Genomic DNA, 25,460 nt, shown 5'->3' on the forward strand with positions numbered 1-25,460 from the left:
ATGAAACCAACCTTAAATTATTTTTCATTTGTTTATGTATTTATATTTAAATTTTGCCTATGAAAAATATATTTTGAAATCATTAATATTATTTTTTATCTTTAATCACCTATAACACTTTAGTCTCATTAAATCTCTACTGCGATCTAACTTCTTCCTTATCAGGTCTTTCTTCATTCCCTTAATTACCAACTGAGCTTCAAATTCTTTTCCAACTAGGCCCAAGCTTTACTTTTTAAGTCAAAAGCATTTAAATTTACTATTTACTAATTTAGGTCAATTCTCAAATGTTGACTCAGAATTTTAGGTAGTTACGAAATAAAAGAGAAAGTAAAACTATATATTTTATATTTTTAGCTATATTGTATTAAATTTAGATTTTCAAACGAAACATAAAATTTATTTAAAGGAATTTTAACAATAGAATAGGTAGTTAAATTGGAAAAAACCAAGAGAATAATATAATTTCAATTTTTAATTTATAATTCTAAAACAAATTTTATTATTTATTATTTAAGGTGGTTTCAAAGTTTTTGAGGTGACCAAACTGGTATGAAAATATATTCCTTTTGCGTAACACAACCCGACTCTGTGGCCCAATGGATAAGGCGCTGGTCTACGGAACCAGAGATTCTGGGTTCGATCCCCAGCAGAGTCGAAACATGAATTTTTAAGCTGTTTTTTTTTTGAGGAATGAAATTTTATATTCAAGTATGCTAGTAGCCACAACTGAAACTTGATGATTAATATTTTTGAAAATTTGTTCCAGCCCCTTAAAATTTTAAAAAATTTCATTAAATTCTAAAAGTTTAAATAATTTTAAGTATATCAACTCAAAAGTTCTGAAAGTATCATTAATATCTCAATATTATTAAAGTTCTTGAGAACTACGAAAGTGAGGAAGATATGAAAGTCGGTGGTTTTGAGCTTCACTTGGATTGCAGAGATTACAAGTGTTTTATAGGGAGAAGTTTATGCTAATGACCAACTATTTGCCAGCTTTGTTTTGTTGGTTTAAATTAGAACATAAATCAAAATTTAAATTGATACTACTTAAAATTAATTTAATCTAAATAAATTTTATAATTTTGTATTAAAAATATTCTATGAAAAATAAAAACAACAAGATAATGGTAGCAATGTTAGCAAAAATGGATTTATGTACATACAAAGTGCCGATAATCGACTCCAATCAACTTCCAGACAAACATAATGGCTTCTTTTGGCATTGCTTCTCCACTCGGCGCCTTGCTTGTAGCTTCTTGTTAGTATGTACACAACCTTTCTGCATGTCAATAGTTGTTCAACACGTGAATATTAAAGAAGAAATAGTAAAATTCGAGTGACATTTTTTGTTAGTAATTTTGTAATCAATTTTTTTTCTTTTTGCAGGTGTGTTGAACTCGGAAGCAGGAAAATGTGCAAGTGACAATGTGTATCCGAGTGTCCACAGGGCGGGTTTTGTCATTTAGAAACCGGCGTTTTGTCTGTCTTCCGACCACCAAATGCGTTAAGGACAGCGACTGCATCAGGCCTTGTTCGGGTTACAAACTCCATAAGTGCTACAGTCTCTCAGGAACATTAGCTTCCTCTTTAACAAACATGTCTCAGCTCACTTTCCTGTAAATTCTCTGAATCCTATGAATCCCCACGAGTTTTCTTTTGCAAACTGATGCATGTATGAGGGATTTGTTTTCCAATAACTTGAGTGGTACAATGCCAAGGTTGCTTGCAAAAACATTCAAGTTGGTTTATTTATTCAGGGGTTACGCTTTTTGTTCTTGTGTTTTACCTTGTTTAAAACAAGAAAAATCCAACTATTAACGAATAGACTAAAAAAATTCATACTGTTTTTGTTTTATTGCTGTGCTTACGTGATTTTATTAGTTGATACAACATTGTCGGAAACCCTTTCATCTGTTCTGCGGGGGATGAGCAACCCTGCTCCAGAACAAGACCGATGTCCATGTCTATTTCCTTGAATAACTGACAAAGAAAGGCAAAGAAGCACAAGCAAATATTCTTGGATGTTTGATGGTTAGAGAATTTTATTTGTCATTTATACTCACATTTGTGTTCAATACATATTTATACATGATAAAGGATACACAACCCACCAAGGACCTTGTACTTACATGAAAAGACCTTGACATATATCTGTAATCAACACTCGTAATCGAGTTCGAGAAACATTGGTCCTAAAATCACATTCTTTTGAACATTTCAAAAGAACATAGAGAAGAAGTTTTCCTTGGAAATTGTACGAGGTTCCACTTCAAGGAGCTTCAGGTAGCTACACTTCAGTAGTACGTACTTGGTCGCGAAGGAGGTTTGGAAATGTATATAAGGGTATCTCCAAGATGGAACAACGATACCTATGAAAAGGCTTAAAGATGGAAATGCCATCGGAGGTGAAATCAAATTTCAGACTGAAGTCAAGATGATTAGCCTAGCAGTTCATCGGAACCCCCTTCTGACTCTACGGACTCTCCATGACAGAAACTGCAAGACTTATTGTTTACCCCTATATGCCCTGTAACATCCCAAACTATGGGTTAGTGACCAAATTGTAAAGTTTCAGAATTTGGTGACTAAAGTAGAAGAATGGATTAGTTCAGTGATTTGTTTGAAAATATTTCCTAAAAGTTGTTAGTAATTATTAAAAGAATTAAAGGGTAAAATGGTCATTTGACATTAAAGATATTTTATCCCTTTTATAAGAGATGAAAACGTGGAAGATGAAAACATTTTCATCTTCTTCTTCATTTCTTCTTCCTCCTCCCCGTGGAAGCTAAGCAAAGGTGAGTTTCTGAATTCTTGATTATTTGTGAATTAAAGGTTTTTGATCATTAGAGGATAACTAGCTTAAGGAAAGCTTAAGTTATCTTAAAATCAAAGATAAAGGAGTTATGAAAGATTAAAGAAAATGGGTTTTTAAGTGAATCTTTGGAAAAGAGATGATAAGTTGAATTGGGAACTAATTTGACTTGTCATCAGCTTAAAAGTATTAAATGTTAGAATTGGATTTGAACATGTGAAAATAGGGTATGATTCTTGAAGTTCCTAAAGAGGAGAGGATATTAAGGTTAAAGATGGGATAAATGATTATAAGTGAGTTTAAACATGTATATGAAAGTTAGGATTATGAAAGGGGATGAAATATGAAGCATTTAAGTGAAGAGTTGATGATTTTCGGTTCAAAAAGAGGTTCTGGGCAGAGTGCATCGATGCACATTCATAGTGCATCGTGCATCAAGGTTAAAACCCAGATTTTGTTTGAAGGTGTACCTATGCATAGGTAGTGCATCGATGCACTCTTTTAAAATAGAAACATCGAATGTAATTAGTGCATCGATGCATAAGCATGCATCGATGCATCCCAGTGATAATACATCGAATGCATTTTAGCACCGATGCATCAGTAGTGCATCGATGCATACTTTCATTGAAAGATGAAATTGGCATTTTTCTTAGTCTAAGGAGTGAACCATTAGAGTATATTAGTTATAATACTTATATAGATCTATGAATGATATGTAGAATAGACGTGATCCCATTCAGAAACAATTGAAGGATTAGAATCGAATCAAAGCAAAGCTAAGGTGATGCAATTTAATTGTACTTATGTTATCGAATAAACATTGGCTTGTGATGAGCGTGATAGAGTTACTATGGTAAGAAGTGACTCCTAAAATGTTATTGATTTGTGACTGATATGATGCTTATGTGTGTATGAGTACATGATTACATGTATATGTGATATGTGATATTGAACTATATGAAATTATAATATATGAAATACATGCCTATGTGACAGCTATGTGAAAGTGGATTACATGTTTATGTGAATATGTGATACGATATGAGATTCATAATATAGTTTATGAGATATGTTTACATACATAGGGTATGTGAAAGAAGAAGGAACATGAGATTATAAGATCATGATTACACGTATATGGATACGTGACAGAAAAGAAGAGATATGTTATAGAAATGATATGATATAAGTTATGTGATTACATGTATGTATTAATACATCTTGCTTGCATTACATGTTAGTGATTGTGAATAGGTAGGAATGAAACAAATAATGATATAAGAATCTATTATAAAATTATGATATGAAATACATGGTTACACATACATGTGGTATGTGACAGAAGAGAAAGAACAAGTGATGAGAAATGTATTCATAATGATAATGCCCCTGTTATGAGTTTGAACCTGTAGTAGTTGGCATGCCAAGAGTCAAAGAGCTACCTATGTCTTTCGAGACATATGGACATATACCTATGTTCTAAGGGAACATATGGATATTTACCTAGGTTCTTCGGGACCTATGGACAGTACCGAGGATCTTATGACCTCTGGATAGTTACCGAGATCTTTATGACCTCTGGATAGGTCCTTCGGGACATTGATCGAGCTGTGGTGACAACATATGGTGCACAACCTCAATGTATCACATACCTTAAGTTCTCACTAGTGTACATGGCTAATAAAGAGAATAAACAAACATACTGAATGTGATATGTATACGATGGGTTTATAAGTGGTTTGAAATGTGTTTCATGAACCATATGATGTTATGTGTGTTTCTTAATGATAATGATAGAGATTATGATAATAATGGTATATGTTTATGTATGCTTTATGTTATATGAAATATTATATGTTTTATATGCCTCACTAAGTCATCGACTTAGCGTGTGATTGTTTCACACGTAGGTTTGGAAAGCGGAAAGAAGTAAAGAGGAACAAGACATGTCAGTTCTCTTACTGATGTCAATCAGAAGAGGTGATAATATGTATTTTTATATAAAGTTCTAGTTGGCATGTAATCAAAAGAATATATTGTATAAGCTCTGAATAGTTTTGTAAATGTTTTGAATAAGTTAAATGTTATAAAAGTTTTTAAATTACTCACTATTTTATACATAATGTTTGAAAAGTCAATGTGACACTTCGGACTCGTATCCGGTCGGATACGGGTTGGGGTTTACATTTAATGGTATCAGAGCTATGGTTAGCCGATTCTAGGCTTAAACCGAAGTCAAATGAGTTTTTAAAATGTGTACATGCCAATTAGATGAAAATTTCTGATCTGATAGGGTAAGGAGTATGTTGTCTGTTATGTTAAATAAGATATGTGAATACCAGAGAATGATTTATGAAATTTATATATATGTTTATATGATATGATGGATGATATGTGAACATATGCAATTGACATATGTTATATAATAGAATTGGATGAGCATATGCACCGGATATGGATAAGAAATGATATGAGCACGTGAAATATGAGAGTTTCCAAAGTGAAACACAAGGCAATAGACTGAAGGTAATAGCATTCACCTGCCCTGGCCAGGCAGGGAGAAGAGCGAAAAACCTCAGGCGTGCTTGTACAAGATTAGAAAATGTTTTATGATTTAAATGATATTGGATGTGTTTTAATTTTATACTTCTATAATTCATAGAATGAATGTATCGAAAAGAGTTAGAACACCCGAGTTCAAGGATGAATTTGAGAAATGTTCCATTGTTAGGAAGGATTGAAGAACATAAATCTCCAATGATTAAGAAATTAGTGCTTCATAGAGTTAAGCACCGTCACAGAAAGCTAGAGATTCTGGTTTTCAACTTTAAACCATATGAATTAGTTGTATTATCCGCCAGGGAATTAAATCAATAAGAGTCCAACAGACTCAAGAAGTAGGGTTGATCCTAAAGATTAAACAAGTACTTAATTGATAATAAGTCAGGGTTAAAGACAACCTTTGTGATTGGTTAAAGCTCTGTTAGAAGTTTAAAAAAAAATTGAAGCAGGAAAATTATTTTAAAGGAATAAGATGAGTATTGAAATCAGGTGATTGGAAACAAGTGGAGAAACTAAGTATAAGAATGATAAGAATAAGTTTTGTGCAAGTAAAGTTGACTACCAAAGTCATGAAATGTGATAAGAAGTGAGAGTTAATGATAATATATGTGATATAAAGAGCATGAGAGTATGAAAGACATGATATGGTTAGTTATGTATAAGACAAATGTAAATAGAATGGTTGAATTTGAACCATTATTATGGACAAATGAGAATAAAGGTTTGATAAGTGATGAAAATAGTGAATGAATTACTTTGACGGGAAGAATAAATAAAAGGATAGTTTGATGAAGGTTTATGTTTTGATTGAAAGAAATAAGTTAAATAATAAAGTAGTGTGATAGTAAATGTATTAAGTTAAAGGATTTGTATGTTTGACGGAAACTAAGGATTGATTGAGAAGTTAAAAAGATAAAGAAGGAAAAGTATAAATGATATGAAATGAATGTAAAAGCATAAGGAAAAAGGTGATGAAAGAATTAAAGTAATGAAGTGAAGTTTATGATAATACGAAAGATTTATTGAAGAGGTGATACGTAAAAAGGAATAGTAGATGTGTAAATAGTATTGTATACAAGCAAGAGTGTGAATATGATAAGTGATTTACATTATAAATGGAAAGAGTTAGCAATAGCTTACAAAATTATATGATGGAAATGTATTGGAATTATAAGATATTGTCAGGTTATGATAGTCAAATATGAAATGGATTCGAATACAATGTATATTTTAATTATGTAATGTGATGTAGTGAATGAGATAATGATTTGAATGTTCAAGAGAATATAAAGAGTAATAGAAAAGTGTGAGAATGAGTATGTCGGTGAACAATTTATAAGACAAAGGAAGTTACAATGTTTGATTTTGGAACAGTTGAATAATATTATGTGCGCATAAGATATAGTTAAGGGAAATTTCAATGGAAAAAAATGTATAGGATCAAGTTGATAAGGGTCGTAACCTAGATTAAAAGTTGAGGATTGTGTTCAAAAATTTAATGTGCAATCGGATAATGTTAGAGGATATCTACTATTTCAAAGTGGAAAAGTTAGATAAAGTAATTTAGTTACTATGCGGTGGAATTAAAATATGGTAAAAAAAATTAATATATATAATTAATTGAGTAGGGCGTGTGCCCTAGATTGAACAGTTGTTATTGACTAGCTGTAAGAGTAAAGGTGATAGAGTAATAAGATTGGAAGAAAAGATAAAGTGAATTAATCAAGTATGACATGGATTTGAAATATGGTTAGGTATTTGGAGCATATAGATATGATGAAGTCAATGAGAAAAGTATTTATAGGTTCAAAAGGGAGTTTTGAGGAAGAAAATAATAATAATAATAATAATAATAATACCAAGTACAAAAGATGGAAAAGAATGAGGTTATGTATAAGTGAAGCTGCTTATCAAAGTTATTAAGATGTGATGAAGATTGATAATCAGGGATAAGTATAAGTAAGATAGGAAAAAAAGTATATGAACATGAATGAAAAGATATGTTTTTGTTGATATGTACAATGAAAATTCGAGGACGAATTTTCTTAAAAGGAGGGGAGATTTGTAACATCCCAAACTATGGGTTAGTGACCAAATTGTAAAGTTTCAGAATTTGGCGACTAAAGTAGAAGAATGGATTAGTTCAGTGATTTGTTTGAAAATATTTCCTAAAAGTTGTTAGTAATTATTAAAGGAATTAAATGGTAAAATGGTCATTTGACATTAAAGATATTTTATCCCTTTTATAAGAGATGAAAACGTGGAAGATAAAAACATTTTCATCTTCTTCTTCATTTCTTCTTCCTCCTCCCCGTGGAAGCTAAGCAAAGGTGAGTTTCTGAATTCTTGATTATTTGTTGAATTAAAGGTTGGGTTTTGATCATTAGAGGATAACTAAGCTTAAGGAAAGCTTAAGTTATCTTAAAATTAAAAGATAAAGGAGTTATGAAAGATTAAAGAAAATGGGTTTTTAAGTGAATCTTTGGAAAAGAAATGATAAGTTGAATTGGGAACTAATTTGACTTGTCAGCTAAATTAAGAAGTATTAAATGTTAGAATTGGATTTGAAACATGTGGAAAATAGGGTATGATTCTTGAAGTTCCTAAAGAGGAGAGGATATTAAGGTTAAAGATGGGATAAATGATTATAAGTGAGTTTAAACATGTATATGAAAGTTAGGATTATGAAAGGGGATGAAATATGAAGCATTTGAGTGAAGAGTTGATGATTTTCGGGTTCAAAAAGAGGTTCTGGGCAGAGTGCATCGATGCACATTCAGTGCATCGATGCATCAAGGTTAAAACCCAGAATTTTGTTTGAAGGTGTATCGATGCATAGGTAGTGCATCGATGCACTCTTTTAAAATAGAAACATCGAATGTAATTAGTGCATCGATGCATAAGGCATGCATCGATGCATCCCAGTGATAATACAACATCGAATGCATTTTATGCACCGATGCATCAGTAGTGCATCGATGCATACTTTCATTGAAAGATGAAATTGGCATTTTTCTTAGTCTAAGGAGTGAACCATTAGAGTATATTAGTTATAATACTTATATAGATCTATGAATGATTATGTAGATATAGAACGTGATCCCATTCAGAAACAATTGAAGGATTAGAATCGAATCAAAGCAAAGCTAAAGTGAGTGCAATTTAATTGTACTTATGTTATCGAATAAACATTGGCTTGTGATGAGCTAGTGATGGAGTTACTATGGTAAGAAGTGACTCTTAAATGTTATTTGATTTGACTGATATGAGCTTATGTGTATGAGTACATGATTACATGTATATGTGATATGTGATATTGAACTATATGAAATTATAATATATGAGAATACATGCCTATGTGACAAGCTATGTGAAAGTGGATTACATGTTTATGTGAATATGTGATACGATATGAGATTCATAAATATATGTTTATGAGATATATGTTTATACATACATAGGGTATGTGACAGAAGAGAAGGAACATGAGATTATAAGATCAATGATTACACGTATATGTGATACGTGACAGCAAAGAAGAGATATGTGTTTATAAGAGAAATGATATGATATAAGTTATGTGATTACATGTATGTATTAATACATCTTGCTTGCATTATATGTTAGTGTGATTGTGAATAGGTAGGAATGAAACAAATAATGATATAAGAATCTATTATAAAATATATGATATGAAATACATGGTTACACATACATGTGGTATGTGACAGAAGAGAAAGAACAAGTGATGAGAAATGTATTCATAATGATAATGCCCATGTTATGAGTTATGAGAACCTATAGGTATAGTTGTCATGCCAAGAGTCAAAGAACTACCCATGTCTTTCGAGACATATGGACAGTATACCTATGTTCTAAGGGAACATATGGATAGTTTACCTAGGTTCTTCGGGACCTATGGACAGTTACCGAGGATCTTTATGACCTCTGGATAGTTACCGAGGATCTTTATGACCTCTGGATAGGTTCTTCGGGACATTGATCGAGCTGTGGTGACAGCATATGTGTGCACAACCTCAATGTACTCACATACCTTAAGTTCTCACTAGTGTACATGGGCTAATAAAGAGAATAAACAAACATACTGAATGTGATATGTATACGATGGGTTTATAAGTGGTTTGAAATGTGTTTCATGAACCATATGATGTTATGTGTTTCTTAATGATAATGATAGAGATTATGATAATGATGGTATATGTTATGTATGCTTTATGTTATATGAAATATTATATGTTTTAGATGCCTCACTAAGTCATCGACTTAGCGTGTGATTGTTTCACACGTAGGTTTGGAAAGTGGAAAGAGAAGTAAAGAGGAACAAGACAGGTCAGTTCTCCTTACCGAATGTCAGATCAGAAGAGAGGTGAATAATATGTATTTTATATATAAAGTTCTAGTTGGCATGTAATCAAAAGAATATATTGTATAAGCTGAATAGTTTTGTAAATGTTTTGAATAAGTTAAATGTTATAAAAGTTTTTAAATTACTCACTATTTTATACGAATAAATGTTTGAAAAGTCAATGTGACACTTCGGACTCGTATCCGGGTCGGATACGGGTTGGGGTGTTACATGCCCAATGGTAGTGTTGCTAGTTGGATTAGAGAACCAGGAAAAGAATTATTTTGGAAAAACTAGGCGCTTATTGTACTAGCATGAGCAGTGTTATCCAAAGTATACTTGATTATTACTATGGGAGGCATTGTAGGAGATTTCGGATTGGCAAAGTTGTTGGATCACCGTGTTGGGAAATAAACCAAGTACAAGTAATTTCCCTATAACCAGATTAGTGAGAATGCAAAATAAAAGCGGAAAAATAATACCCGAAATTGATAACGGAGTTCAGCCAATTGTGCTTACGTATCCGGACTGCTGCAGATCTTTTACTAAGAGAGAAAATTTACAGGTGTTTACAAAACACTCACTACTCACAAGAAAACTCTCTAGTACTGGGAGAAAGAAATGATTTTTGGGATGGTTTTTGAAGCTAAATGAGCTAGGGTATTTATAGTTGAAACTTAGGACTTAATCTTGTAAATACCCTAAAACCTAGGGAGATTATTATTATCCCATTATCATTTTTCAACAAACATCTACCAAAACTTTGAAAAACTATTTTTCAAAGAAACATTTACCAAACTTTGAAAACCATTTTCAAAGAAACATTTTTCAAAGTTGGTTACCAAACTTGAAAACCATTTTAATACTTTCAACAATCTCCCACTTGAAGACTGATTTTAATCTGTCTTCACACCTCGATCAATGCAAGCTTTTCTAGTCTTGTTACTCTAGCATCCAACTGAAGTTGAACACAACTTCAGTTTGTCTGTAGTCACCGTCTTTGTCAACATATCTGCCGGATTTTGAGCTCCACATCTTCCAGAAGAGACCGGATAAAATGATATCGCAATTGTATGTGCTTTATCCTGGAATGAAAAGATGGATTCTTTGCTAGATGTATAGCACTTTGACTATCGCAATACAAGACATTGTTTTCTTGTTTCTTGTCTAACTCTTCCAAGAAACTTTGGAGCCAAACCATCTCCTTGCTAGCTTCCGTAACAGCGACATATTCTGCTTCAGTTGTGGAGAGAGCAACTATCTTCTGTAGTTGAGAAACCCAACTTACTGCGGTTCCTCCTAGAGTATAGACATACCCTGTAGTGCTCCTTCTGATGTCAACATTTCCGGCTAAGTCAGCATCTACATAGCCTGTCAGTATCGTATCTCCAACTTTGAAACAAAGTGCTTTGTTTGTGGTACCCCGTAGATATCTGAGGATCCATTTGACTGCTTCCCAGTGTACCTTGCCCGGATTATTCATGTACCTGCTAACAGCTCCCACTTCTTGAGCAATATCTGGTCTGGTACAAACCATGGCATACATCAGACTTCCAATCGCTGAGGCGTACGGCACCTTCACCATGTGTGCACGTTCTTCCTCCGTCTTTGGTGACTGTTTTTTGGAGAGTCTGAAATGAACACCTAAAGGTGTACTTACTGGTTTAGCATCTTGCATATTGAACCTGGAGAGTACTTTGTTGATGTACTCAGCCTGTGATATATCAAAGTCCTGACTTTGTGTCTCTCTTGATCCTCATCCCAAGAATCTGCTTTGCAGCGCCCAGATCCTTCATAGCAAACTGCTTTGACAATTTTTGCTTCAAGTTTATAATCTCTTGCATGTCTGAGCCTGCAACGAGCATGTCATCAACGTACAACAATAAAATAATGAAGCTATTATCGAACCTCTTGATGTAGCAACAATGATCTGTTTTGCATCTGGTAAAGCCACTGCTACTCATGAAACTATCGAACTTCTTGTACCACTGTCTAGGAGCTTGTTTTAAACCATACAAGCTCTTCTTCAACTTGCATACCAGGTTTTTCTTGTCTGCCTCTATAAAGCCTTCTGGCTGCCTCATATAGATTTCTTCTCCAAATCACCATGAGGAAGCTGTCTTTACATCTAACTGCTCAAGATGTAATTCTCTGCAGCTACAATTTTCAACACCAGTCTGATTGTAGACAGTTTCACGACTGGAGAGAAAATTTCATTGTAGTCAATACCTTCTTTTTACTGAAAACCTTTGACAACCAATCTCGCTTTGTAGCGTTTGCTCCCATCGTGCTCTTCTTTGATCCTGTAAATCCACTTGTTGTGAAGCGCTTTCTTGCCTGGTGGTAATTCAGCTAATTCCCACGTCTGATTTGACAAAAGCGAGTCCATCTCATCTTTCATGGAAGACTCCCACTTGACTGAATCCTCCACTTGCATTGCTTCATCATAACACTCTGGTTCACCATTGTCAGTCAGCAACAAGTAGTGCAAAGAATGAGAATACCGTTGGGTTGGTTTAGGAATTCTGGAGGAGCGTCTTAGTTTCGGTGTGCCTGGTTCTTCTTGAACTGCTTCAGGACTGATCTGAACATCATTTCCAGAAATCTCCTCAAACTCAGCAAATTCCTTTGTTACAGCTTTGGTATTGGAGCTGCTTGATTCTACAGTTGACCTGTCTTTGTACACACATTCTCATTGAAATGACATCTCTGCTTCTAATGATCTTCCGATTTTCATAGTTCCAAAACCGGTAACCGAACTCATCACCGCCGTAACCAACAAAGGCACATTTGTTGGACTTAGCATCAAGTTTACTTCTTTCAGCAGAGTCTATGTGTACATAAGAAATACAACCAAACACTCTTAAGTGTGAAAGGTTTATTTCTTTCTTGCTCCAAACTTCCTCTGGTATTCTGCCATCCAAAGGAACTGAGGGCCCACGGTTGATCAGGTAAGCTGCAGTGTTAATAGCTTCAGCCCATAGAAATTTGGGCAATCCGGCATGTATCCTCATGCTTCTGGCACGTTCATTCAGAGTTCTGTTCATGCGCTCTGCTACGCCATTCTGTTGCGGTGTCATGGGAACTGTTGTCTCCATCTTGATCCCATTATTTGCGCAAAAATCTCTGAATCTCCTATTTCTGTACTCTCCTCCATTTTCAGACCTCAACCGCTTGACTTTCATACCATTCTCATTTTCCACCATGATTTTCTGAAGGTCAAAGACTTCTGATTTTTTCTTCAGAAAATAAACCCACACCTTCCTTGTAGAATCATCGATGAAGGTGACATAATATAATGAGCCTGCAAGAGATGGAACTGGAGATGGTCCCCATACATCAGTATGAACTAACTCTAACTTTTCAGCCTTGGGTGTCTTACCAATCTTTGCAAAGCTGACTTTCTTTTGTTTGCCAAAGATGCAATCCTCGCATAGTCAGACATCTACATTCTTTAGATCCGGGAGCTTTCCCTTTGACAAAAGTGTCTTCATCCCTTTCTCGCTCATATGGCCAAGCCTTTGGTGCCATAGGTTTGATTTTCCATCAGCATATGCTACTGTAATGATATTCTCTAAATTTGAGGTTACATAGAGAGTACCAGTCTTCTTACCACGAGCAATGACGAGTGCTCCTTTGGTAATCTTCCATTCACAACCTGAAAATGTTGTACTGTATCCTTCTCCATCAAGTTGTCCTACAGAAATCAAATTTCTTTTGAGACCAGGAATATGTCTCATTCCTGTCAGCTTCCAGGTGGCCTGGTTTGGCAGCTTTAGTCGGATGTCTCATTTTCCGACGATCTTCAAGGTTTCATCATCAGCAAGATGAACATTCCCAAAATCACCACTGACATAGTTCTCCATGATTTCTTGGCATGGCGTGGAGTGGAAAGATGCCCCTGAATCCAAAATCCATGATTCAATCGGACTGTTGACGCTTAAAATCATGGCATCACCTGTCTTCTCCGTCATGTTGGCAGATTCCTGTGCGCCGGTATTTTTCTTCGGTGCTCGGCAATCTCTTTTGAAGTGGCCCTTCTTGCCGCAATTATAACAGGTAAAATCTTTATTTCCTGTTCTTGATTTTCCCCTTTTGGATTTCGATCTGCCACGATTTGAATTTCTTTCTGAAGTTCTCCCTCTGGACTCCGTGTGCAAGGCTGAGGAGGTTGATGCTTCACCCGATTCTCTCCGTCGAATTTCTTCGCTCAGTACCAGATCCCGAACATCATCGAATTTTAATTTGTTGTTTCCCGACGAACTGCTACTGCTGTAATAGTAGTATTCCAACTGTCTGGTAAAGATGATAAGAGAATTAAAGCTCGAACTTCATCATCAAATTCAATTTCCACTGAACTCAACTGGGTTGTGATTGTGTTGAGTTCATTTAGGTGTTGTGCCACCGATGCCCCTTCCGTCATCCGCAAATTGAATAATCGCCTCATCAAATGAACTTTGTTTGAGGCCGATGGCTTCTCATACATACTGGAGAGAGCCGTCATAAGACCCGCCGTGGTCTTTTCCTTTGCTATGTTGAAAGCAACATTGCTATAACGTCAATAACTCCGAGCTTGTCTGTCAGTCTTCATTCTTCATGCCCTCTAGTTGTTTTCTTGAGAGGGTTGATATAGATTTTTCTGGTATAGAAAATCTTCATTTGCATCTTCCAAAATCCAAAGTCTGCACCATCGAACTTTTCAATTTTCACCTTCCCTTCGTCTACAGTCATCGCTCCCACTCGAATCTGGCTTCGTTTGGATCGTTTCTGAAATTTTTTACGAGCCACCGTGTATTAGAACACCTCCGTCGATAAACTCGTATCGCCGACCGAGTTTCACTATTCACGAAATTCACTATTCATGTGAATAGTAACCCGAATAGTAACCTCGCAAAAAATTGACAAAATTCACAACCCAAAGCTCTGATTACCAGTTGTTGGGAATAAACCAAGTACAAGTAATTTCCCTATAACAGATTAGTGAGAATGCAAAATAAAAGCGAAAAATATACCCGAAATTGATAACGGAGTTCAGCCAATTGTGCTTACGTCTCCGGACAGCTGCAGATCTTTTACTAAGAGAGAAAATTTACAGGTGTTTACAAAACACTCACTACTCACAAGAAAACTCTCTAGTATTGGGAGAAAGAAATGATTTTTGGGATGATTTTGAAGCTAAATGAGCTAGGGTATTTATAGTTGAAACTTAAGGACTTAATCTTGTAAATACCCTAAAACCTAGGGATTAATTGTGATTATCTCATTATCATTTTTCAACAAACATCTACCAAAACTTTGAAAAACTATTTTTCAAAGAAACAGTTACCAAACTTTGAAAACCATTTTCAAAGAAACATTTACCAAACTTTGAAAACAATTTTTTCAAAGTTGGTTACCAAACTTGAAAACCATTTTAATACTTTCAACACACCGTGATTCACATCTAACATCAGCTGTTAGAGGCACTGTGGGACATATAGCCACGGAATATCTATCCACCGGACAATCCACCAAGAAAACAGATGTTTTCAGGTTTGGTATCCTTCTACTTGAGCTGATATCGGGACTGAGGACTCTTGATTTCGGGAATATTGCTAACCAGCAGAAAGGAGCCATGCTTGACTGGGTGAGCTAATCAAAGATACTTCTTCACTTGTTAGATTATTCTCAGAATGTATCAAATCACAGAAATATGATGTAACTGGTTATTATCATCATTATTACACGCAGATAAGAAAGATTCAACAAGAAAAGGAACTTGAGAGGCTAGTTGATGAGGACCTCAAGACCAACTTGAGGTTGAAGAGATGGTTCAAATAGCTCTTTTATGCACTCAATACCATCCTGATTCGTCAACCGGAGATGTCTGAAGTGGTTTGGATGCTAGAAGGTGATGGACTTGCTGAGAAATGGGAAGCTTCTCATATATCAGCTGAAGCAACCAGCTGCAAGTCCAGAGCTAATGAATTGTCGTCTTCAGAGATATATTCTGATCTTACAGATGACTCTTCCTTGCTGGTTCAAGCAATGGAACTCTCCGGACCAATATATAATAAAGGAATTTCCAAATTTTATTTCCACATAATATATGTTTATTATTATATACATATATATGTGTGTGAGTTTGAATCTATGAATGCATATATGATGCCATCTTTATATAACATTTACAGTACAAGTTTATGTCAAACCTCTGATGAATCTTATGGACAATATCATGAGTTCGATATACTGGAGCCGACAATTCCTTGCGAATTGGTATGAATTGTAATATTTGGCATCAAAGCCAACTCTGGAATACGAATTATATCCCACCGTAATAATAAACCGTCTTTAACTTTTAAAGTACAAGCCCGAAGCCAACACAAGCCAATATGAAAGCAAAACAAAACAGTCAAACACAAAATAAGAAATAAATGCGAAATATAAAACAATAAAAACACCAACATTTTACTTGGTTCGACTTTCAAGCCTAAATTCAAAAGATCGAGCCGATCGAAATATTTCACTATAATCGAACATAATGAAGGTTTCAAGTTATTTTTTATGCCAAAATTTACCCAGATGCACTTATGCTAGAAACCTGAGAGAAAGAGTTACAAAGAAAGCCCCTAAATAAGAAGATTCCCAGACCACCAATGGTAAGTGTTGTTAAAATTAGAGGAACTTTAATAGGTTCTGCACCAGCCACCATGTTTTCCTTTCTTGCATTTGCTTCTTCAGACCTCTCGCCAAGTCCCTCGTGGAGGAGATTACTAAGGTTGTCTAACTGATGCATGATTCGACGCTGTCCCTGTGCAAAGGTCGATATCTGTTTCATAGACATGGAGAATAAAAATTTTGGGACGAACCAGATGGCTATGATACCTTGAATGAATAAATAGAGTTGAATAGATATAGGTTAATTGCATCACTACTGTGAATTCCTAGCCATTGAAGTTTCTAAATTATATGGACCGTTTCTGTCAATCCCTTGGCAACCAAGATCAGCCCTACTAGAGATAAAATCCACGCCCAACACTTTCTAATTTTTATCAGGATCGAAACAAGGCCCTAGCATTGGTATTCTAAATTATGCCAGACAGTTTCTGTTTATCCCTTGAAAATCAAGATCAGCTCATAATAGATATAAATTCCATGGCAAACGCTTAACAATTTTTCCGGGATTGAAACGACCCTTAATTGTTTTGGCTCTTATTGCCAACAATCTAAATTGTGTTTGTAAATCTGGAAATTATGGATTTCTTCTGCATAACAAACATGAATAAAAGGGCATAGCAATTGTACCTCTTCCATTAAAGGTGAATCCTTTGCCAGTAGAGAGGAAGAAGAAGAATTGGATATTAAGGACCCACCACCTAGACCGTTTATAAAATAAGAAGTCGAAGCAGAACCACTGCATGATTCAACTCGATAAGCAAGGTTTTGTTGTCTCAAAATACTTCTCTTGATTGCTAACTTGGAATTCAACAAATCAACACGGGTCGTAAATTCATCCATTCTATTATTAAGAGAGGATATCTGTTCTGAAAGGTGATTAATGACTCCCTACATTGAAAAAAAAAACAATAAATAAGTTCACATAGCATTCCATTTATTAGAAAATCAAGTACAATGCAAAAAGAGTTGCATAAAAACCTCATTTGCTAGAGCCGACTCTTGATTTCTCTCTTTGAGACGACTATATCCAGTGAAGCATGATATATTACTCTCTATTTGAGTTGAATATGAATGAGCCATACCACTAGTTTTGTTAAGATATATCAGCCTATGAGTTAAATGTGATTGGAAAGGTCTATCAAACAAAATTCATATGCAGAAGAGAGGGGAAAAGTATCAGATGTTTACACCTTTTGAGATGCCTATTTCTCAATGCAACCATATCCACAGAGGCTCCCAAGAGGCTTCTTTGGGGCTTGAGATCAAATCCTCATCTAGGCTGAGCTTTGTTTTCAAATCCCCGGCAGGGCCTGTTCAATGATTACATAAGAACTATGCTAATTCAAAAAGACATCATAACCTTCCAGGGAATTGCAAAATTCTCATACCATAACCTCATTTACAAGCTTTTCCAAACGAATTTGTTCAATATAGGCACGTGGAATGTATGATCCTTCCAAACCTAGCTGCTCTGCAACACCTCTAACAACTGACTTATCTCTTCCTTGTACCTGTTTAAAGATGTCAAAACGCAATGGTTGGCATTATTAGCATGTGAACAAACTGCACATTACAAATTACAAAATATTTCGAACAAGAAACGCAACAAATGTTAAATGAAGTATCAAATTGCCGACATGACTATCTGACCTCCTCTAAAATATGAAGTGTACAAGCTAAAAATTTGCTAAACTTCCAATAATGTTAATGGGAACACTTTTCAAGCGATTAAACCTTCCAAAATATATATCCACAAACATGCAAATTATCAGGTACAAAAGAAGCAAATCACTCAAAATTTATAGAAACTAAAAAGTCCACAATGAGTTTTCAACTTTAGAAAGTTTTGAAAGTTTTATTAAAACTCCATGTTTTGTAGCACATGCTTTGAAAATTTCAGATTCTCATAAGTACCTGAAGATATTGACGATTTAGCTGTTCTAGCCAATCAATTTTCACGCAAACACTATCATCAGAGAATTTATGGCTGTTTCTTTTAAGGATGGCGGATATTGTATAACCCAAGGCCATTAGTCCGCCAAGAAGGTGAACGCTAACTTCAAATGTAATTCTTGGAGATATGACAAATGGAATATCGGTTACCCATTCCTGAAAATAAGAATTAAAAACTATCAAAAAAGACTTCCATTTTTGGTACAGTTTCTTAGCAAACATACACCAGAGAAGAAATGTGAGATGCCAAGCAAATAGAATACAGATATAGAACAAAAAAAATTCAGTCTAATAGTTAAACTTGAAAAGTGTATAGACAAAAGATTGGTATATTCTTTTTCTTAGTAAGATAACTTCACCAAGATCTATCCACTACTGAACATCATTTGCCTATTTAATACCAACCTATTTATTTCGATAATAATACAAATATCAAACACATGCAATGACCAGCATTTTATTTGCCAAAACTAATATCTACTTAGAGCTGGACACATACATATTTTCTCAAAATATGTGAAACCATAAGAGTCGTACCCTTTATTCTTGTAATACATGAAATAAGAGAGAAAATTTGAGGGACAAACCTCGAACATAAGACTATATTTCCCATCTTTATTCTGCATCCGCAGATATGATTGGCAAGAATCTGGATTTTCTCCAGGAGGTAGAAGGTATATATCATAAGTCTGCTCCTGGGATTCTATATGTGCTTCAGATACAACACTCTTAATTTGATCCACTGTGGACTTCCTTGATGACTACAATAAACAGAGAAACTGAGATGCCGCGACAAACAATGACATAGAAACCGGGATGGTAATAAACAGAGAAACTGAAATGCTGGGACAAACAATGACATTGATACCAGCTAGCAATAAGTTCAATTACCAATGAATCTGTGCAAATACCAACCTTTAAAATATAAGTGGGACTTTGAAACCCAGTAAACGGGTTGAACTTGTTAATGATTTTTATATGTGCTGTTTGGAGATCTGGCTCAATAAAGGCCTTGTACATTGGATATACCTGCATAACAGAAAACATGTGACTTCACCCAGAAAACAATAAATTAAGCCTTCTTTTCACTGAGACAATGAATTTCAACAAAAGATGGAGGCGAGGCGAACATACAGTTTCATATATTTGATGGATTATTTCTTCAGGCTCTTGGCCAGCACGCTGTATGTCTCGTAGAACTCGTTTAACAAGGTCAAAGTGAACTCCTCCAGTGACAGATACTCGGAGATCCAGCATAGGTCTCAACTTCTCACTCAAAGCATAGATGCCTTCAATGACTACAATGCGGGAGCTCGGAACTTCAAGGGTCCTATTATAGACATCCTAGATTAAATGAAAATCTATAACCCAGATATGAAAGCAGTAACCTATCGGATTAAGAATCTAATTGATCTTATAATATGGATTGAGAATGGCAGTAAATCCGATGCTTTAAACAGCATTGATCAGGATTTGTACAATTCACAATAAAACATTACTACTATTACCATTTACTTTTCCTTTGGCATACCTGTAAAAATTCAACCCTTAACAGCTTTTAAAGCAAATATTAGTACTGATAAGCACTAAATGTAGCAGGGTTCAACCTGTATCCTGTTCTGGATCTAGTCTTGAAATCATAGATGGGAACCTGCACTTCCTTCCCTTCCTTTAAATCATGAACATTCTGGAGCAGTGTATCATAATCTGTCAAGCGTGGATCTGTCGTTTAAATGAATCAGAAGGTTGTCTTTTTACAGCTTTGCTTACTTTGTGTTAAGTTCTTAACTTCTAATTCCACACAACATAGATATTCAAATAAAATTTAGTGCAGAAATTAATATCACATTTTATATTGACAAGTAAACCCCCTTCCTATCAATATAAAAGCACTTTATCGACATCCATGATACTGCAATTGGTAATCCATAAAAGTGGGGCAAAGACATCTTCAATTCTTTAGCATCTTGCTGAGAACTTCCAAAGGAATAACAATTTCAAAAGAATAGGAGTATGAGATAAAAGATGAATTTTACCATCAAAGTTGCCATCAACAATTCGACTAGAGTCATTATAGTCGTCCATTGTTATAATAGCAATGTTAGGCATGAAGTTGAGCATCTTTTCGGTAAATACAGTCTTCCCTGATCCAGAAGGACCTGCTAATCCTACCAATATTAGTCCATCATTTTTTTGTGCTAATAATTGGCACGCACGGATAACAATAAAGAACCCCTTCTCGAAAGACAAAAATTCTTGGATTGAAACAATCTCATGGCGATCACAATCCTTTCGCTTAACCAGAGGAACTTGATCTTTTAACAGACCTTGAGCCATTGAAATTTGACAACTACCTCTGGTATAAATGAAAAAAGAAAACAAAAAAGGAGAGAATTTACTGCAAGGAAACAATTAAAATATATGAGGGGGCTATAAGGCAGTTAAAATGTTCAATGTTCCAGTACTAAAAGCACCTCTGCAAAGCGCATCAACGATTCAATGTACTAGATTTCATCCAACATAAAAAGGTCAGTTTTCAACTGAAATCCAAGACACCATAAGGTCAGGAAATGAATCACCAAGATGCCCTGATTATATATTCTGAGCATTACATCAGTTAAACACCATGATGGACACAGCAGTAAAGGGTTTTATGGAAACAACAGATTTCACCAACTCTTTTTGTACTAAATAAGAGGGAAATCACGATAATTGATTATCTTTGTCAAGCATTAATCTATTCTTAGAATATTACAGCAATACATATTTATCATCTCCTTCAATTGCTAACTGTCATAGACTCATAGTACTAGAAGTAATGAATCTCATTTTTAATATTGAAATATCAACTAAAACTCTCAGGCAATTACTGTAAAAGAAACACGAAATTGCTGTCAGACTCATAGTACTACAAGTAATGAATATATCATTTTAACATTAAAATATCAACTCAACTCTCAGGAAATTACTGTAAAAGAAACACCAAAGAAAGAACAAAATCAAGCCATACCAAACAAACTCATTTGTCTTTTCTTTACTTGGGTGAAGATTTGTCATAAAAAACAGATATAGAAACAACATAAATTACCAAAAGGACAACTAAAGTTATCAAAGCAAACACCTTTCACATTCAACAAAACAAAAGAAACAGAAAATTTTGATTATTCAATGACACAATGTTTCATCAACACATAAAGGATCACATTTCAAGGAAAATAAAATGTCAGAAACTTCAAACAGAAACAAAAAAAAAACATCATCAAACTCACGAAAACAACTATTGAAGCACGTTATTTGGATCTAATACAACCACCTTTGCCCCCAACATAAATAAAAACATAATGATCACCCAGATTACAGAATTAAGTATATATCAAATTCAATAACAAAAAGAAAGATTTTTAGCAATGATGACGACTATACTCACCGAGACACCGAATGAGTCGTTTTTTACCTTTGTGTTCCTATTGTTCTTTGTGTCACACTGAGTTAACCCTTTCTCCTTATATAAAAAATGGTTATTCTATTTCTCGGCTCTGTTCTCGGAATAGAAACGAATGTGATTTTCCAGGATTTTCTTCGGCTTTTTTTCTGGGAAGTTGGGAATTCAAGAGAATCTGCTGGAAAAATTAACAATTTCTCGAGAATGGGATTCACAGGAAGATAAAACAAGAAGCAGAGAGGTATTTAATAGTAGTAGCAGTAGTTTCGGTTCGTTTGAGGAGCGGATCAATCAAATGCTATATCCAGGGAAGCCAAGTGCATGTATCTCCAATGGAGTGTTTTTTTGCGCTTTGGAAGTGGTAACTATTTAACTACTATTTCCAAAATCCAAACTAAACTTTATATAGTATCTTGGGCTGGCTGCTGGGCGTCGCCTAGGGCAATTTCAATTATAACATTGGGTAAACTACAGAAATGGTCACTTTAGTTTCATAAGTGTTCACATTCGTTTATCACAATTAACAATGTCCCATTGAAAATCTTGAAAAATAAAATAAAAATCATGAATTAAATCTAAGGTTTGAACATTATAGTTAGAATAAGAACTTATAGATTAAATTTCAGTCGAACGGTGTCCCTGTATATATATATAACATGTTGTATATATTATAAAATATTAGGTTAAAATATCTAAATTAGCAATAATAATGCACAAATCAAGTGACTTTTATGATAAATGAATTATTTTTTTCCTTTGAGGTCCTAAATTCGAGCATTAGGAATGTAAATTATAAATTTTAGATTTTTTTATTGAAAATATATTTTATCTCCTGAAACTTTATAAATTTATTTTCTCGTAAAATTTTAGAAATTCGACCTTAAGATAAAATCTTAGCTCCAATCCCTGAGATTAAATATTAGAGATTTGGAAGAAGAAGCAAAGAAGGTTCAGAAACTGACGCCTCTCTTCTACTCCACCACCTGGAGCTGATTTGCGTCAAATTCTCTCAGCACATTAGAGAGATAGATTGCTTTGCAATGATGATTTAGGTTTAGCCAGTCAGCCATTATCGTTCCATTTTTGTTGATCGGTGGGCACTTGGGTTACTTTAAACTTAATAAATTATGGGATTACTATCCCTTTTGAGTCGAGAGTTTTTGTTTTAAATAGATATTAGATTCATATTTAAAATCTTAAAAAAACTAACATAAAATTTTTGAATAATGGTCCAATCATTAGTGATGACAGTTAGTGGTGGCCGACTTTATTCGATGACGATGATAAATAATAATCGATAACGATAACTTTGATTGGATCCATAAACTAATTTGATATTTTAAATAAATAACATTTTCTATATTAATAACTAAATTTAAGTAATAAAACTTTATTAGTTACATAACGATTGGTAAGAATCATGGTTTTCAGAACCGGACCGGTTAGCGAACCGGTCATGCTATCGGTTCACTGGTTCAACAGGTCGAATCGGTCCGACCGATCGGAAGAACCGGACGACGTCATAATTATTTAAAAAATTAAATAAAAATATCAAAAATATTTAATAAAAAATAATTTTTTATAAGTCATATTCAAAGCAAGTCATAACATATATAAGTTAAAAACCATAAAATCAAGTGAAACAAAATGATTCAAATTAACTACAACATAATATTTAAGGTAAAACATATTAAATAATAAATATAATTATATAACTATAATTAAAAAATAAATTTTGGGTTAAAAAATCATAACAAAATTATATAACTATAATTATATAACTATTCTTTCACTTCAATCAAGCTCGAATTTTAGGCTTCAATCGAGCTTCTAATTTTTTTTTGAGTTCAAGTCTTTTTGAGTTCAAGTTTCAATATTATATTTCGAGTTTGAGTTGAACTTGATAATTTTTAGCTTGTGAGTTTGAGTTGAGTTGAGCTTACTTTTAAAGTTTTCAAGTTCGAGTCGAGCTCAGCAATACTCGAATTCGACTTGGCTCGTTTAACAAACGACGTTGTTTGGTTTAATTTAAAACAAAAAACAAAAATCCCGGTTTTTCCAGGTTTTTTCCGGTTTTTAGCCAGTCCGGTTCGAACGGTTCAGCGGTTCTGGCCGGTTCACTAATAACGGTTCAACCGGTTTAGATTGAACCGGATTAAGCAACGGTTCTCGGTTGAACCGGCCGATCCGGTCCGATTTTCAAAACAGAGGTAAGAATATATATATATATAGTTGTAAGTGAGATTGGGGTTAGGGTTGTCCTTATCAAACCAAGTGAATAACTTGACTTGACCTAAATTTTTGAATGGATGCCATTAAATATTGGACGGTTTTTATATTAAAATGGGGTGAAATGTGATCATAATATTCGAAAAGGTGAACCAAAATGTACATATGGAATCATTGTTTGGATGGTTATTAATGATTTGGAATTTTGCTTCTGACTTGGATGTTTCTGCCTTTTTCTTCCGGCTCCGACGAACCATGGTCAAAGCCACAAATGGTGGTGCATTCTCCATGTTAGGTTACGTCAGGTATATTAGTCTTTATATCATCAAAATGATTTAATTTATTGAATTATTTTAAAATAATTTTTAAAATTTATTATAATCATATAACGTAATCTTCATAAAAAATTGTCCCTGTCAAACGAGACGTTTTACAAAGTGATAATGGAGTGGTAAGCGAACCAAACTATCTAGCAGGCTGCTTCGCTACATAATTCTGAGTATATCGACAAATAAACTTTTACCAAAGAGTGGATATGACTATACTTTACCACCGATAAATCAATCAGAAAACAAAATGTCGTTTGTGCGAGTATCAAAACAACCGTAAAAATATAGTGTCACAAGAGCAGAGGAAACGCGTGTTACAAGAGCAGAGAAAAACATGTCATAAGTATATAGATTCTTATTCAAAATCGGAAAGAAAAAAACATCAAGAAAAAAGGAAAACAAATGGCATAATATAAAGAAAAATAAGAGAATTAATAATTACCGACGGTCGACAACCAACATTAAGATTAACACAATCACCTGCTAAATAAAAATCAAAGAAAAAGAGAAAGGTGACACAAAAATAATCAGAGAAACTTAGGTTAGAAAAAAGAAAAACCCCTAGACTATATATACTGTTATCTTATAAAATTTAAGTGAACAAAGACTGCAATTCAATAACATGGTATGTTATCATTTGTATCATTTCAAAAGGTTGAAAATGATATTCATAAATCATTCATAAAATAAAATTATCAATGAAACTTTAATTATAAAATATATCAAATATTAATACAATATTTATTTAATTGAACCATAAATTTAAAACAATTATAATAACATTATTTGATTCTTAAAAATATATCATTTGACAGAAAAATAGAGGACCCCTTAAACTAACATAAGTTATTTTTTAATTAATTTTTGTGTTATTTTTTCCCTTTTTGCACAAAAATCTATTGGAATAAGAAAATTTATTTAAAATAATAAAATTCTTAAAAATATAAAATTTTATAAAAAAATATTAAAATATCACAAAAACAAAATTATTTACATTAATCAAATAAATTTATTATTATTTTTATCGATTAATTTGATTCAATCAAAAAATAAAAGTAAAAATGTTAAAACGATTAAAATATTTTTAAAAAAAATGTC

General features: G+C 33.9%; 1 non-coding gene and 1 pseudogene across 1 annotated transcript; one reads left to right on the top strand and one right to left on the bottom strand.

Moving 5' to 3' along the window:
• Positions 1–585: 585 nt before the first annotated feature.
• TRNAR-ACG lies at positions 586–658 on the top strand. The gene has a single exon. It is a non-coding gene; the product is annotated as a tRNA-Arg (tRNA).
• Positions 659–16,167: 15,509 nt separating this feature from the next.
• Positions 16,168–22,004, bottom strand: LOC120203750 (annotated as a pseudogene).
• Between the last annotated feature and the right edge of the window lie 3,456 nt (positions 22,005–25,460).

The sequence above is a fragment of the Hibiscus syriacus genome, unplaced genomic scaffold, assembly GCF_006381635.1.
Source record: "Hibiscus syriacus cultivar Baekdansim isolate YM2019G1 unplaced genomic scaffold, ASM638163v2 tig00010263_pilon, whole genome shotgun sequence".
Lineage (NCBI taxonomy): Eukaryota > Viridiplantae > Streptophyta > Magnoliopsida > Malvales > Malvaceae > Hibiscus > Hibiscus syriacus.